Genomic DNA, 14,253 nt, shown 5'->3' on the forward strand with positions numbered 1-14,253 from the left:
TACAAAAAAAAACCAAAAAACGCGACTGATGCAGATGGACACAAATATTTGACTATGGGTCGTGGCCTGTGCGCCCAACGTGCTTATAAACTAGCAAATAAAAAAAAAAAATCCATAATTGAAACACTGCAGAGGAATTCACCTTATAAACAAGCTCAGAAGGTGTCAGGTTTTCTTGTTTGTCAAGGTACCAGCAGATATTGACTGAATCACATTATTTAAGGCATTAATTTTAATAGGACTGAAAACAGTGGGCAGTTTGCCCACTAGGAGATGCTGTAAGGCCCCAGGCAAAGCAAACTAAACCCAGACCTGCAGACTCCTGGCAGACTTTGGAGTGTAAGTGATACACAGATAAGATGTAGGAGGACAGGTAAACCAAGACTGAATGTGTTGGGAAATTCACAGCTGGAGCTACAAAATATGGCAACAACCTTGATGTCGAAATATCAGCCATAGCATAGCAGCCGTAGCATTAATACCAATAGCAGTGAAGAAAACAGCCTGTAATGGTTGTGGAAATAAATTAAATTGTGGTTTATGGCATCCAAATGAAGACATAAATGACCTACAGTAGGAAGAAACCTCTTTCTGTCCTTATTCTCCTGCTCCAATGCACTCCTCAACCTTTCACTGAGCGTCTTTTTGACCTTTATCACATCATCTGCAGTGTCTTTTTGCCCTCCAATCTTCCTCTATATCCTGCTTTTGTAGAGGACGCTGTTTGAATAACAAGATCATCCGCGAGAAGTGATTTCTCTCCTCTCCCCGACTGAGGTGATGTGCTGTGGGCAGCAGGACTATTCTAATAGACACACATGGTGATTACAGTAGTGGGAGGCAGCAGACAGTGGTGGTCCAGGGACAGCACAAAACTATAAATCACTAGTCCTGGTTCCGCCCTCCTGAGCGTAGCCGATCACGCTCAACCAAAAAGCAATTCTGCCAACATGTGTTTGCACATTTGTCTTTATCAGCCACTGGCTTGTTTTGGGGCCCTGCAACAGAATTTTCCTTTCCAGTGGTAATCAAACGTGGCCTACTTCGAGTCAAAGTCTGTTTTGTTAAGATCTACAATTAGTCCCAAGTGTTGAAATTACTGTATGATGTATCTGAAGTATATGAAAACGGGCAGGCAATGAACAGGAATGAAACTATAAGATTTGGGTTGCATAAAAGAAATTTCAGGAAAAGCAAAGAAAAACACCTGATGTCACTTTAAATTATCCTTCCTTTTAAGTTAGCGTGTGATTTGTCCTTAGGTATCTAAATCAAAGAGGTTGCAACAGGGAAGGTGTTAGAGAAGAAGGCAGGGATGTTGACTCGGAGTACAGTGTGCATCATCCTCCTGCTTCATCCATACAGACAGCTGCCTGTCAGCCAGCTGAGCCCATGCAGGGTGAGGTGTCTGCTGAGGAGCTGGTGTCAGGAAGGTGAGAGCAGAGCCCGGCTACACTGAGCTGAGCTGAGAGTGTCTCCTGCCTCTGAGGGACACCAGTTTTCAGTGAGGAAACAGAGACTGGTGGAGCAGGAGACTCAGCCAAACAGAACAAGAAAGCCAGGAGCAGCCGTGACATGTGATGGACAGAAACGCTGGAGGAGAAGCAGCCTCCTCCCCTCTCCTCCCTGCTCGCCATTCCTCTCCCTCAGCAGCGCTGCAGTGAGACAAGACCCACGAAGATGAAGGGGAAAGCGAGATGATGCTCGAATCGCAGTGGCTCCCAGTTGAACTCTGGCTCCCTGTAATGTGTGGTCTTTGATGTTGCTTGAGATCTTTAAAGAAATACAAGGGGGCTTCAAAGAAAGCTTCATAGGCCAATTACTGGGAAAAAAAAGCAGCAAGCTGCCAGAAATCCACATGCATCTTTCAGGAGACAACAGGGGTCAGACAAGAAGACAGCTGAAAACAATAGCGAGCAATGAAAGGTGACATGAATTGAAAGGTAGATAAATAGCTGCAGGGAAGGATGGGCGTTTGTTATTGGTATAAAAGGATGCGATGTGGGCTTTGAACTTGGAGGAGCTGCCAGGCGGTTTCACAAGGTTTGGCAGGCGAGCCAATAGACTGCCAGCTATTAAACACTGGATTGCTTCATACACCCGCTGATGCATAGAATCTTTAAGGATGAAAATGGGGGAACACAGATGCTGAAACGGACCCATGTAAAAAAACAAACAAACATGTGACACTTCTTTCTGTGTCAGTTGCCTTGAAGAATAAGAGGAAACAAACAGTGCGGTCAAAGGTCACACAAGAGTCAGTCAAACAAAATGATGACTGTTGACATGTCAGATTCTTCGGAGAGGGAACTTTTAGTTTCCCTGTCTGTCGTGGGGATGGAGGTCCTTGCGTGGCGGCAGCTCCCTCAATTAACTGAGTGCTGGTGAGTTGATGTAGCCAATGCCACCCCTTTACTTCGACTCTCTGATTCTCTTCTTGTGGCAGTTAGTGATCTACCTGCCCCAGCTGCAGGCCACATCTGCAGGTATGATAGATCTTGTCCACAGGGGCATCCAGATGTCTCTGCGATTCCCCTTCATCTATTCAGTATTTGCCGCAATCTAACCTGGCAGCTCAGCTGTGCGCTACAAGTCTGCCCCTGGCACTTTCACAAATACAACCCTAAACAAAAGCATACTTGGGAAACAGATAATATATGTACATAAAACATGTCCGAATCACAGGTAACTACCTTCCCGAGACAAGGATACATTTTAACAACCTCTCATTTCTCATTTTATTCTTTTCTCTCCTATGCCACAAGTGGTGGCTTGCAGAGAATCAGATGTAAACACGGCGATCTGGGACCGAACTTGTCATCTCACAGCATCAGAAATCAATAAAGCCCAACACCCTCCCTCTAATCTCTGCACACGTGTGGAGGGAGCGCCGGCCCCAGAAGGAGGCAGAGAAGCAGAAAGACAAGTAAAGGAGGGAGAGAGGTGAGGATGGATGATGGGGCGATCTGCCTCACAGAAAATGGCAGAGTTGATCAAAGGCTGAAGTTTAACAGTCAGTTTACTCAAATTACTGAAAAACATCATGTCACGTATCTCTACGGGCAGGTGGCCAGTGTCATGCAGATGTTTGTCCAGGATTTGAGATTTCTGTCCAGTGTGTTTCCCAAGAGTGTGTCATTTTTATTCTTTCTAAGTATTAACAATAATGCAATTAACGGAGTCCGAGTCACAGGGAAACTGTCTGTGGAGAAATCTGTTTGTTGCTGGAGCACCACAAGATAAATACAGTGCACCTTCTTTGTATTGAGGAGGAGGCAGAACGCTCAAAGATGGATATCTCAAAACAACAAAAATATCCATTTGGCCAGACATCGCTTGGGTGTATGTAAGAAAATATGTTGTTTTGAAAGTTGTGAGATCTGATCCCTTAAGTATGAGGTCACAAGTGACACGCCTGCAGCAGTGCAGCACAACATATTCAAAATTTTACTCCTTTGGAAACCCTAGATCTTGTTTTCCTTTATTGGCCTGTCACTTTCAGGGTGTCACTCCTGTTAACTTCTGATTCTGTGCATTTTCCCCACCTTTAGTTGTATCTTGTACCATCCTTCATCTCTCCCATTGCTTTGCACCTTGATAGAACCAAGCAGCCCCACCCAATTTAACACCCTCTATCCTATCTCACTCCTGGCCTTTATTGACTTCAATAGCCCCCCCCCCCCCCTTCTGGAGGAGTGGTGAGTGCTGTTTAGCAGACCTGAGGAAAGCAAACAGGGATTCTGAAAGGACAGAGGCTTAAAGAGAGAGGGGAAGAAATAAAGAAAGAAAAGGAAAAATACAGAGAACCAGGAGGAGGTGGGGTTGGTGGGAGATGCTCCACTGCCTGGCTGACAAACACAGGGTCCCTCCAGAGCCAGGCAGATGAGAGGGAGAGGAGGAGAAAGGGAGAGGGGTGAGAGAAAAGAAGGGGGTGGGGGTTTGATGTGGGCAGTCAACCCCAGCACCTTCCAACAGCCTTCCCGCTCTTCCTCCACCCCCTAGCAGAAAATCTATGCCTGCTCTCTTAGTATTCCTCCCATCTCTTGTGAAAGCTCTGCGGAGGGGAGAGCAGACAAGTGGACTGCTAGTGAGGCCCTGACCAGCCGTGTGTGATGCTAGCAGGGAGTTTTTTTTTCTTCCCTCTTCTTTTCGTAGCATGGGGTGTTTGCTCAGGGTTGACAGGACACTGAGAAGCGCCCAGCCACTTGAGAACCCCCACCAGGGACCTGAGCTGGACACATCCTCCCTGTACACCCCCTTTACCCTGCCCCTCCCTCCATTCTTAAAACCTGTAGATCAGCAGGTCTACTGTGAAGGCATCCATTCTCAGACTGAACCAGAGTGTATTGATGACCAGACAGTTGGAGTGAAGATGCACTATTCCTTATTTGTCAATATATTTACAGGATATGTTAATCTTATTGTGGTCAAGACTTTCTGATGCGAAGCTCCATGACTGGAGGATTCACTCGACTAAGTTATTTAAGCCGATACAGGAAAGGTGGAGGAAAGGGTTGCGTGACATCTTCAGGTTTTGATGGAGCTTTTGGCAGTAACATGGAGCTGCACCTGCATTCTCAGAGTTCTAAAAAAAAGTTACTGTCTTCTCATGTGGCTGGAATCATTTTGAAAAGTTGTCCAGGTCAGATGTTTCATCAAAGATTGTGAAACATTAAATAGATTGCAAATGTCTCTGAACAGAACCTCTGGAAAAAAAAAAAAAAAAGAACAATGTCAATGGTCAATAAAGATGGATTCCCTATCTCAAGCAAATCTGAAGCTTTCCACATTGATACTTTGTATAATATTGATGTCTATGGATAACAACGGCTGCCCGGAGAGAAGGAAATCAATCCAAAAATCTTTGGAAAAGAGTCAGCAGTACTGTGAGCTGCAGTGCCGTTTGAGGACACAAAAGATACGCTTTCATGTCCATTTGTAGATCGACAGCAGGGCTGGAAGATGAAAAATATCTTATTCAAATTTTTCTGTTCGAATATTACATTTGAAATATAGTTCACAGTATTAGAATGAGTTTTCATTATTGTGTCACTTGAAAAACACATTGCCATGGTACAAATTTTATTGGGTAATTTCTCTTAATTCTGTTGAAAACCACCTGCAGGTTAGCAAATCACAACTTTGTCTAAAATTAGAATTTTACCGAACTCCCCAAGTGTCCCCAAAAACTTGACCAGGTCCACCTCAACAGCAGATTACAAATGACGGCTGAAAAAAAAAAAAGACAGCTTTACGAATGAGTTTGATCCCTGTGATCGTTCTTCAAAATTGTAGCCGTCATTTTTAAGAGATAATGGATGCAAGCTGAAAGAAAATAAAGATGTCAAAAATAAGAGACCAAATTTCTCCTCCTCTGTAATTACGACCAGTGTGCCCTTTACGAGGCACACAACTCCCAGATAATTCTCCTCGCATAAAGAAGGAACAAGTGTTTGCGTGCACATGTTGGTAGTGTGGAGCAGAGTATGTGTGCATGGTTGACCTTAGAAAGACTTTAAAACGTTGCTCCTCCTACACGGTTGCCTGTCTGTGTGGTAATTTGATTAAACCACATTGCAAATTACAGTGTCATCCATCACCTTTAGGCTTATAATCTCTACTACCAGTTCCGTATCATTCCTGCGAAACCACAGACAAACAAAGCTTTGTTGCCCGTAACATCCTCCTCCAAAGTAGCCTGTTTTGCTGTCACCTTGAGCCTGGTTCGTCATGCCTGTGTGATCGCTCTAAAGGTCACAGCTTGTAGCTACTGTCATTAGCTGTCACTCTTCCACGCTCCCTCCCGCTTGCTGCCTCGCTCCTCCTTCAAGTCGCTCTCTGTCACGCATTTCTTTCTTCAGCTCTGGAACACAGATCAAAGTGCCATCCTGAGTTGGACTTTGAAGGTTAGGAGCACGGAGAAGTGATCCTGAACCGGAGCGGGCCTTCTACTGTATGTGTCTGCGAGCAAATTATCTGATGTGAGAGCGGACAGGATGATCAAGGTCTGCAGTATCTTCAAGTAAATGTACGCCTGTTGCAATTATAGTTTCAAATGTTTTGTTGTTGTTGTCAAATTGAGGGTGTGTACTACTGCCGAAGGGGAGGGAGGAAGAAATGTGTTTTCAGCACCTCGACAACACCAAAACAAAGTTCTAATACTTTGAAATGCAGCTATTGTATTTGTCGTCAGGGGCTTAAACAAGTTTCCCACTGTAAACCAAACTAAGGGAACTGATTCTGGTCCAGCTTGTTGCTGTAAATCCTATTGGCTACACGATGGAACAGCAACAATACAGAGGTGTTGGACATTCCACCACACTCAGCGGGATCATATCAGGGAACATATTTGACTCAGATGAAGAGGAGAATAAGTGAAGAGACAGCAAACACAGGTGTGGCGTTTTATCTGTTGGGGAGGTGAGGGGTAATCACGGCAAACTTTAATCAGTTCCGATCAATTATTCATGGTCAGGGGCCTAGCAAGCTGATTTCTAAAATGCCCCCTTCTCTCTCACTGACAGCCTTGTATGAATTATTCAGACTGCATTTACGCAAAGAACTCCATCTCTGATACCTGATCAGTCAGTTAGAAACATTATGCAACAGGGAATGTCAGGAAGAATTGGGGAAATGGTTCTCCTGATACACGCACGATAAAAAGGAAAAGGAAAGGAAATGAGAACGTAGACCCGCGTGGGAAGAAGAAGTCTAGTTGTTCACTGAGTGAGGAGCTCTCAGCTTTAAAGGGCTTAACCAAAGTAAAGATTGTCCGGGCACTCATCATCCATCAGCTTCTCTGTTTGCTAACTGAGACACGCCGACAATATTTAATACATCAGACTCCTGTGATTGAGCTTCATTTGTTTCTTTGGCAACATCTTCCTCCTGCTCCCACCAAAACACTTCCAATCCCAGCTGCTGTTTCAGAACGGAGCGGATGTCTCATTTTCATCATCACTAATTCGCCTGTTTTTCTCATCCTTCTATTCTTCTGTCAGTTGCCTCAGGCCGTGTAGTGATATTAAAAACACCGGCTACCTCCAAAGAGCTGTTAATTGAGTCCACACTGTCACACCTCTATCACTCTGGTCTGAAAAGTCACATTAAATTGTTCACTATTAACATAAAACTCATCTTCATATCACCACTGAATCATTTACTTCTTATTTAATAAAAAAAAAAAGACTGCTTCAATCATTGACTTTTTAGCTCCTCAGCATGCTCAGGCAACCCGGGACATGGCGCTAGGGTTCACATCATCACTACAGGCTGTCTCTTCGAGCAGATCTGCTTTATTTCTGCTGTCAAAAAAACAGAAAAGTGACTCAGGAGATTTATTTGACTTATTTGTGTGTGTGTGTGTGTGTGTGGTTCCTTTTCGTGACACATCTCTTCTCTGACAGCATCACCACTGCACATGTGTAGTGACTCTTGTTTTCTATCTTGTTGTACTTGTAAAGGTTCAGCTCTGAATGTGAATGTTGTGATTGTATGTCCTAAAAAAAAAAAAAAAAAGCACGGCAAACCAACAGTGTACGCCACGGTTGCCATACATGGCTCCCCTGTAGGACTCTGGAGGATTTGTTTCCCCAAAGGTCACTCTGGGAACTTAGTACAAGGACAGAGGTAGAGGGATGGGTGTGAGGTGGCGGAGGGGTGGTCAGGCCAAGAGAGGCAGATAAATAGACAGCAGAGAAATGAGAAAGTGTAATTCTTTCTTGGTGCAATTTATCATGCCGGTGTTGACAGCAACCAACCATAAGTCACCAAACAATCACACTTAGTAATTCAGAGGGATCTCTCATTTCCTCCCTTCCCTCTACTCGCCTTTGTAACGCGTTCCTGTGACATGAGGTCAAACCACATGTCCTGTGACGCTCTAAACTCTTCACAAATGCAGCTTAACCAGACCAGGTTTGGCTCAACTCAGTGCATCACTGTGGTGCATGACAACAGGTTGGAGGGAGGAGAGGAAGAAAATCTAGGACATTTCTCTCTGTGATTCTTAGCGATGCTGCATCTCACCAGTTGGACTAATAGGCTATCACACCTGACATTTCCATGGGAACATCCCGCTGCATCACTAATACACATTCCAGGGCTGTTTCCCTACATTCCAATGATGTCCTCCTGCAATGTGGAGCGGTGGCTGCTAGTGGCTCGGGTAGAGTATGAAGCTTAAGACAGAGGGTCCAGCATGTTCCCCTGGAAGAAGATGCTGAAAATAAGATGTCGAATGTGACGTCTGGGATTTTTGGGGGTGTGTATTAACAAACTGACTTTTCATGGACTCTGCATTTCCAGCTCTGCGTGATCATGATCCTACCGATAAGTGCCGAGGACCAAGCAATGTACTTGAGAGTTTTTGGGCTCCGTTAGCTCCATGTTTAATAAACGTGGCTGGCTCCTTCTCCACTCTGTATATGTATGCCAATGAACTGTAAGAAAAACTGTCCCAGGTTTAAATTCTAGGGTTTTATTTAGGTTTTCATGTGTTGTGTGATAAAACTGCACAGACTCACCTGTGCAATAATCGCGCTGCCTCACCTGCCAGGAGGACTGATTTCCTTGAATCTTTGACTTGAACGATGTCACAAACGTGTTCCGTTTCTATCTTGGTTGAGTGAAGCTTTAGTTGTGTTTTTAGTCTTGTCAACCGTCAGTGTTCGTTCGCCTTGAGTGTCGCGAGTTAGACGAAGGGTGGCTGCTAATTTCTTATGCAGCTTCAGAAAAGACGAAAGCTACTTTGAGAGCAGTGACACAATGATTAGCAGTCAGACGATACAAGAATATACACTACAAGACACGGGTGCAGGTTTCCTGAATCAGCCCCTTGGTATGGAGGAGTCATACTTTGTGAGAGCCATCCTTTTTATTTGTTGTGGCCACCTTTCACGACTGAGTCCCTTTAGTTGAAGCAGTCAGTCACGAGGGGCAGATACGTTTGAAATAAGAGAGCTTTAATGCACTTCAGCAATATGAGTTTAAATACGTGATCTAAAGAGGCGTCCCCAAACAATCTTGACTCGAAAAGACAGCCTTCAGAGGTGGAAGAGACAGAGGTGAGATGACCACGTTCCAATGATGACGGCTGCACCTGCAGTTGATGTGTGGAAAATAATTCATAGGAGCCAGAACGTCAAACCTGGACAGGCCAGACCCGGTAACTAAGTCAATAAATGGGAGACTGAATATTATTAAATATGTGTAATAATTAAAGAAAACACTTGAGCTCATCTAAGCTCGACTCAGACTGCAGTGCAGATTGTTTCACCGATGCTCAGTGTTCAGGTCGCGTCGTCTGAGTGGCTGGTTCGGATTCGGCCTGGGCTCTTTGCTGCATGTCATCGTCTACCTTTCTTGACTCTCACCAACAGAAGGAAGTAGAAATGTGAACAACAAAAAAACGTGAAAGATGAGCACTTCTTTTTCATCATTAGATACTTATAAGTAGAATAGAATAAGTCAAAAATAACTTTTTTTTAGTGGTGCAAAAACTGACATGGCAAGTATTTTTCCCTGCTAGCTACTTTCACCTACTGACCAAATCTTAAATGTAGCTGCTGGCTGTGTAGTTTACTTGGGTATTTTGTTCAATACGCTGCGAGACATGCAAGTGATTTGTTGTTCAAGTTTAAGCTACGTTATCCTGCATCATAGTTTCATATAAAAGATCCTGCATGCACATTCAAGCCATCATCAGGCTAATTCACAAAATTCCATTTCAGTTTCTAGCTGAGGCAACTTTCCCAGGCTGCCGGGAGTTTTCTGACTGCTGCTAAGGGCCACAAGAACCAGCAGACCGTAGCTGTGAAGGCTACTTTTGCTTAGCAGTGCCTTAACTGTGAGGCTCTTTTAGACTTTAAAAACGTGGTCAGACCCTGATAGTGAAATGAGTCGCTTTGCAGAGGTTGTGTGATACTCAGAATGATTTATCTACTGTTGCTCAGCCACAACAGCGAGACAGAGTAGGAGTCTCTGACGTAGAATTCCAAACAATAGCTTTATCACACTTGCAGTTTTAATTCAAGCATGTTATTTTTTTGTTCTTCGCTGCATCTGATTAAGTGATGGAGCTGTGACAGTTTCCCCTTTTTTTTTTTTTGCATTCCGACAAATCTGCAGCTTTATAAAGACTGCACGCCAGCAGTGGGTTCAGAGTAAAATGCATTCGATATTTGGGGGTACAGCTGACGAGAAATGACATGAAAAAAAAAAAAAACTTAGATTGGATGACGTGAGGAGATGAGAAATAAGAACGAGATAGAACGGAATGATAATTGAAAGGGGGATGTGAAAGACTTGGTCATGACTGAAAGAATTATGAGGCAGATAAATGTATCATCGCTCCAACAACATGTGTCTTGGTTGTGATAGCTGGACAGTCCATTCATCCTCCTCATGCTGCTGTCAGAGCTCCTCGGCAGACGAGTGATGACCACCCTTGTCAGACCAAGAGCTGTCTGTCTCTGTCTGAATGATAGAAATGTAGAGTGTGTCTGAACGGAAGGACGGATCAATTTCTTTCACTCTGTCCTCTACGTCTTTCTGCTTTCTCTTGTTATGTCTTCAAAATAACTGGAATATCTCTTCCCCTCAAGTGAAAGATTTAGAAGTTTCTATTTGAATCTTAATTCACACCTTTCATACGCCGATAGGATTTTCTCTCTAACATCTGTCCCTGTTGTGAGTCACTTCTCAACCTTTTCTCTCTGATCATGTCTTTTGTCTGTGTCTGCTGGCTTGGGTGATCATGTGTGCGCGGTGTGTTTATTCCACAGTGTGGCACAGGAGGGGGTCGCCGCCAACTTGGGGATGCTCTGGAAATGTCATTATTTGATTGTGCTCCGCTTTATGACACAGTTTATTCAGCGTTGATGATTTTCCTTCCCGGTGAGGCCTTCTGCTTTGTCTGCTTGGAATCAGGAACGGTAAATAAGTGCTAATGGAAGTGAATGGGAGGGGAAGTCAGCCAACGTCTTTCTGTCATCACTTTGGAAGGTTGCGACCCTAAAGCACGGTGGCACAGAGCTGCTAAATTATTCAGGCTGTGTCTCAAGGAAGATCTCTGGAGAAGACGGGCCTGTGATTGCTGGGAGAGGACTGACTGACATTTGCACATGAAAATCGGCTCTGTTTCCCCCAAACACCCGTTCTGTTTAAAGAAAACAGTTGAAGGACCCTGCATGGTCCTCTGTGAGGGAGCCGTGGTGTGCTGGGTATCGCGAAGGAGCAAGAGGGTCGGTGGGGGGTGTAATTAGAAGAACACTGCTGCTGCAAAACCTTCCTCTACACGCAGAAGCGGTGCTGGTGGTTTTTGGACGTGCTGAACACACGCCAGATTGGCTGTTTGTGTGTGCTTGTAGGTCCTGGAAAACCGAAGTCAGAGACACGCTCTGCTGTGTGATTAAATTTGAGTTCAGGGTAAATGAATATCCTTAAAGTGTCAGTATAATGAGCGTAAATGCAGCAAAACTGGAGTGGCAGAGCAGGACCTGGGGGACTAGCTGACTCATAAATCATGTCTCTGAGTAGGGTCAAGGGCCATTTGACTGAGACATGGGCTGAAATGCGATTTTGGTTATGGCCATTTTTTTTCAGCAATAATGCAGTCATATAGTGAGCATGTCTGTCAGAATGGACATTGATTGACATTGACTAGATGACGGCACTGATACAGAAATTCCAGATAACTGGAAGCAATACGAAAAATAATCAAAGTGCTCCATAGCAGCCATTTGCAACTGTGTTGCACAGACTTAACTGTTAACTAACAGTAACTATTCTACAATTGTAAATTTACTAAATCTTTAGTAGATTTCCACTAAATCAGTCCGCACAATGCAGGATGTTGCTTGTTGTTTTAATTAAAACCTGCAGAGCTTTTGATTAATCAGATTCTTTCTGGAGTGCAGTTACAGTGAGCGAGCAGGAGGGTGTGAGGGAGGAGAGTAAGAACATCCCTCTGTATGCTGGACCATGTCTCTGAGCTGAAGGCAAACTGAGCTGGGGGTGAGGAGTAGGAGGTGCATGGCGGCGGGGAGGTATAGGGGATAACTGGCCCTGCTGGGAGGGTGGAGGAGGAGGAGGAGGAGGAGGAAGACATAGCTTGAGAGGGAGGGCAGGAGAAATGGAGAAGGAGAGGGTGGAGCACCGGACAGATGACAAATTGTGATTAATAAATGTGGTTCAGGACGGCAGTGTGGAGGGTTGTTATTAATAGAGAGAATTAGAGTGGCTGTGCAACTCAATCTGCACACTGTCACTCTGAATCAGGTCCCATAATCAGAGCTTAATGAAACCGCACAGCGCCAGGATGTAGAATATCCACACCCTCACACGTGCTGCGCACAAATCTACTGTAAGCACACATGAGCGGTGAGAAAATAAGGCATTTCATAACAGAGTGCAAAAACAATGTGTCGCATGGGCTAGTGAGCCGGAATAAACAGACCTCGTATTCCTCTCTGAGTGATCCTTTATGGCAGCGTCCACCAACAGCGCGACTCACGGGGGGATGAGGCAACATTGCAAAGTGCTTTGGATCCCGTCACGGCAGAAGCGGTGCCGTACAAATTGAGTAAATTTACCGTATTATCTGCATTTATATTTTACGCATCATATGCAAACGCCGCCGGAAATGCAGCCGCGCTCTTGCAGAGAGGCAGGTTTTAAATCTGGCCCAGATCTCCTCTTTATATCCCTAATGACCTCTAAATTGATTTACATCTACATAACAAAGAACTGGAGCTTGATAGCTGGATTCTTGTCAGTGTGTAACTGTGGAAGAGGTGAGCAGTGGCCCCCATGGGAATCCCGGCCCTCCGGCAGCTATGTGCCTCTTGGGGTCAATATGTCATCATCCCTCAGAGCTGATGATCAGTATGTGTTGGTCACGCTCCCTGTGGTGGTGTGGACTGTGTGACGCTTTCGCAAAGCAAAACACAATAATGTCACGCCGCCGCGTACGTGTGTAACTCATCTGGAACATTCATCACTGACAGCTGTGCACGTTATTACTTTTCGGAAGAAACAATCGGCTGATTGTGCCACACGTGCATCATTAAGTGCGAAAAGATATTTAAATGATGTGCTGTATTGTAATGTAATGTTTGCAGGAAACCATGCAGACAAACCAGCCGCAGCAGAGGACTCAAATATGAATAATGTGGCCACAATTAAGCTCCTGTTCCTCTCTTACTTGTTTACGCGGAAGAGCAAAACACTCGTGCAGCCATGCGCACAAAAGACAAAGATTTATACTTTGCATATCATCATATGTGCGATTAATTATTTAAAAAAACGAATAACTGAGGGAGCCCAGTACCTATTCTCCTATGGCTCTTTATGCAATGCAGCCAAGTTAGAACAAGTGGCATGATAAAGCAATTGCACCGAATTAAAAGAATGACACATTTCATTAACATAATGCATAATATTGGAATTTTAGGTGACAGTGAATACTAAGGGGAACAAATCAAGAGGAGAATAGGGAGCAAGGGAGGAAGACAGCTGAAAGACATGCGCATATTTCAATATTAATCACCTCAGTAATATTTTAACAGGCTTTAAAAATCCAATCCTGAGCATATTGGCTCTGACTGTTGGCAATGATTATCTTCCCCTTGCTGCTCAGGACCTCTGAGCACTGTCCTAGTGGGACAGAGTGACTGAGCTTAAAAACTGGGACTGACACAGCATTCAGTTTGTCTGTGCAATGATCAGCTTTGCCAGCATCTCCCCATGGAAAAAAATCCCTCCCCACTCCCAACTTCCACAGCTTCCAACTCAACCCCCCCCCCCCCCCCCCAAAAAAAAATCAAACTATTCCTCGGAAAACCCCCTGTCTGCTAGGATCAGGTCAGATGATCCCTATATTGCCAGACGGCGATCATCACATCCAAGGAGGGAGAGAAAGGTCAAGTGGGTGGCGGCGGATGAAAAGGCAGTTATCAATACTGTATGTAGACCTGTTCCCTTTGCTCCCTGTGCTTTGCCATTAAACTTTAAACTCCTGGATCCGTGACTGCGCCTGTCAGACAGGTGACTCCAAGGAAATGATGATATGAGTTAAAGATGTTCCTGAAATGAAAGAACAGAGGCTGTGACATGGCGGTAGATACTGGAAACACATGCTGATATCACATCATTATTTTGCGTTGCATCAGAGAGAAAATGCAAAGCAAACTTTTTTTGTCTTATTGGCTGAGGAGAAACTATTTGCATGTCCCTGCATGTAGAGGGTATATT

The sequence above is a fragment of the Aulostomus chinensis genome, chromosome 9 (assembly GCF_037954235.1).
Source record: "Aulostomus chinensis isolate RoL2024-O1b breed Wild chromosome 9, RoL_Achi_v1.0, whole genome shotgun sequence".
NCBI classification, from domain to species: domain Eukaryota; kingdom Metazoa; phylum Chordata; class Actinopteri; order Syngnathiformes; family Aulostomidae; genus Aulostomus; species Aulostomus chinensis.